We start from the raw sequence: 3,866 nt of genomic DNA, 5'->3' as shown, positions 1-3,866 counted from the left end.
TGATCATAGTGTCATTTCCCTAGCGACTATGTGCTATTGTTTTATAAGCATGTGGGCTTGTAGCGTGCAGGATGTAGGGGCTCAGAGGACTCTTACTTGTAAAGAACTGAACAGCAAAGCGAAATTGGGGCAATTCTGCTGTTTAAGTCACGCGAACCCCTTTGCAATCAGATGACCATTATGTATGTGAATCGGGTATAGGTCAGATCCGTGGCTGGTGAAAATCATTGTAGGCCTTTTGTCTTCACCAGACTGTGCTGACTGCACCCAGCTGGAGCCCCAGGTCACGTTTTTCACCTGGATTCATTTGCTGGCAGTGGCAAGTGAACGCTGATTTTGTAGGATTTGCAGCCATGTGCAAAAGAGAAACTTGAATAGTTGAGTTACTAACCCATGACTTGGGATGATCCTAGTGGCTCTATTCCGTTTCCATGAACATCCTTCAGACAGATAAATCCTAGTGTTACGCACTCTGCTTATGATGAGGATAGAGAGACACACGAGATCTGCTCCTCTGTTCTCTGCGCAATCCAAATACGCACTGAATTCAGGAGAAATTTTGCAACTGTGAAGAACATAAGAATAGCTTGATACTGCCAAGTGACCTTTCCCAAAGTGAGCAAGCAGAAGAGGTAAGACTACTCATATTGGGTAAAACTAAGGATGGCTCTTCATCTTTCTCACTTCTGTTGCGGGTATAGTGATGTTCCTGGGAGCAGGGAGAGGCCACTGCAGAAAGGTTTTGAAAATCTTCTTGTGGAAATTCAGTGTTCATTTTAAAGGAGGATTAAAAAAAGAAAAGCCTTAATTTCACTGTTCCACTGTCACTGACATCACTGGCTCCACCATTTGTTTCCCATCAATGTCAGGAGGACTCATGCGTTCTGACTCTCCCTGTTCGCTCTATTTGAAATATCCCTTACTGAGCTTTAGAGGCAGCTTTGTCATAAAATGATGGAATATTTCAATGATGTGAACTAAAGCTGGGGCTGGAACTCAAAATGGGGAGAAAACCCAAAAGGCCACATGCTTGCCCTTCAGTTGTAAAATTCGTACTTTTATTTACTGCAGAATGTAGTGTGTTGTGTGAGGGTCGCATAGCAACAAAATAAAGTTTATCTGTGTAAGGAAATATGAATGTTTCTCAGAGCATAGAGAAGGATAATTTCTGCTGTTTACTGCAGTTATCATATCTGTTGCAATGTGGACTGTGTCAGATGTCAATTACAGACTAACTTCAGAAAGACTGTTTATTTTAGATAATATAAATGTTACTTAAAAGATAGGGCCATAATATCTTATGTTTACATGTTTAAGATCTATTTCTAAAGTTTAGAAGATGCAGTTTCCTGTCTTTGCCCCAACCAGATTCAAGGAAAGTTCTGTAACTCTGTGGTCCAGGATAAATTCTGATGGTGAGGAAACCGGTTTTGTTACTTGTGCGCAATTAACTATTTCTAGTTCCTCTGGGATAATGGGTTTACATTGTTTTTTCCTGCTTCTTATCTGAGAATCTGACTGCCTTCCAGTTCAACCCTGGTAAGAATACACATGCATTGAAAAACAAAACGAGAGCCAAATACTGCAAGACTGTGAGATGACAGTAACAGAAATTAAATTCATTTGCCTGGTAGACTTCTGTTTATAAAATATTCCACAGTGAAAAGAATTTCCCTTGATTTTGCGGCGAATGAACACAACTGCTTCTAAAAATTATTTAAAAAAAAAAGCAGGAATTCTGTTTGGTTTTGGTTTAGAAAAGAGGAAGACTGAGTGCCCTCAACCATTTTAAGAACTGAACAATGCACAGGCTAAGAAAAAAATCTACTTCACACTTGCTTCATCTGGAGAAGCTGAGAAGAAAACATAGCACATATAACAGGTGGTGGTCTTTTTGAGATATGTTAAGTACAGAAATACAATATTTGCCTCTAAAATAACAAGTGAACCCAACAAACTCTTAGGAACAATTAGTCACAATTCTCAAATCAAGGCACAGAAGGGGGAACTTCTGCTTCTGCAAAAGGCCTTTTTGAGCTGCGACACATTGACAGTCTGGAGGACAGGTTTGGCTGTACTGGGAAGGAATTTGCCACGAGAGCCTGGCAGTTAAATACAGCAGAGGAGAGGGCGGAAGCACAGAGGTGCATGGCAGTCTGGTGAGCAGAAGATGGCAGAACTCAACCGAGGGTTGTGAGGCTAATCTGACCTTTCAGATAAACGGTGGAGGAGGAGATTGGTGTAGCTTCGGGACAGATTTCTCTCTCGCTTAGCCTGTCAGTTCTTTGAAGCAGAGACCTGCTGCTTTTTGAATGCTCGGAGCCTGCACACAGGGTGGGGAATCCAGTAAGTAAATAATAGGAGTCATAATTCAGTGTACTGAAGCTGAAGAGCTGTGAAAGACATGATCTGTTTTCTTGTGACCTCCACCTCTTGCTGTGACTCTGGGACACGTTATTGTGTTTTATTTTACTAGTGGCCAAGTCAAACAAATAGCTATGGAACTGGTAAGAACTCCACCTCCATCCCCAATTTTTCAGGTTAAGCATGAAACTTGTCTGTCTTACTGGGAATTTCTGAACATAAATAAACAGACACTTAGAGTAACTCGCTTTGATAAATGGGCAGTGTAGGTCGGGGCCTGTTGGATATGCAGGCGACTCAAAGATGAAGCAAAGCCGGGGAAGTAAGCAGGAATGGCTCTGCTTTTCTTGGCTTCTCAAATGGTTTTTCAGGCTGAAATCAAATACTGAGAGCACGAGGAAAGCTGGCTTCTGAAGTCATGATTTTGCACTGAACCTCACTGTAAGGATATCTCTTATAAAGCTACTTTTGATGTGGAAATTTGGCTCCAAACCACACTGAAGCCCATTATAAATAACCACTTCATCACAGGACACACAGAAGTTGGCTTCCTTGAACACTCCTAGAAAGCAAGTCTAACCTTATTGAGCTATAACCTCAGCTAGTGTAAATCAGAGAAGCTCCATTGACTTCATTAGTTTATACTGATTTACAGCAGCTGTGACTGTGGCCCACAATACAGCAAGATATGTCAGCTTTTAAATTCTGTCACTGAGTGTTGAACAAAACTGTTTTTAAAACAAGATTGGCAATCCCAAATTTAGATACTAATGAGACACAGCACTGTAATTGTTTCACGATGCCTATATGTTCCATTTTGTTTTCATTTTGCCTTGCTTCTGTTTTTCTTATCTCCTGCCAAACAGAGAGAGAGTACCACATATGTTACATTCATAACAAAGATGTTTTGCTGCTTTGAGAACATGTCCTCCAGATGCAAAATGCCTTTGTGTTGTAGTTTGGCTTCTTCCTTTGGAGCATAACCAACGTACCTATGCAATATGAGAGTGCCCTTGAGGGCCAACCCTGTGTTCCTGCAGGCCCTGGAGCACTCTAAGGGGCACCCATAGGCTCTCCCAGCTGAACTTCAAAGATCTGATTCGCTCTTAGGGCTTTCCAGCTCCTAAGTTGTCATTTCAGATGGACAGGATGAATTGTGTCCAGAAGGACACAATTCTCTTCTGTCACAATGCTACAGGGTGCTTGTGCAGTTAATCATACTCAGTAATCAACTGCGCTGGTGGCACCTTCATGGTATGGAAGGCTGGCAGATGCATACAGATGGTTTATTCAGGCAAGCAGAAGACATTCATATAACTAGAATGACAATGATCGATATTGATTATTATTTTATAACAACAGCAGCTGTAAGTTCCAGACAAGGTCAAGACAGCATTATGCAGCAAGATGCTTTTCTGCAAGCAGAGCCTGAAGTGTAAATTTACCGGGATGGGAAGAGAAAGTCTCTCTCTCTCTCTCTAAAATGAGGACAGAAACAAACA

This window comes from Calidris pugnax, unplaced genomic scaffold, assembly GCF_001431845.1.
Source record: "Calidris pugnax isolate Ruff unplaced genomic scaffold, ASM143184v1 scaffold31, whole genome shotgun sequence".
NCBI lineage: Eukaryota > Metazoa > Chordata > Aves > Charadriiformes > Scolopacidae > Calidris > Calidris pugnax.
The sequence above is the reverse complement of the archived record's forward strand: the minus strand, read 5'-3'. Positions refer to the sequence as shown.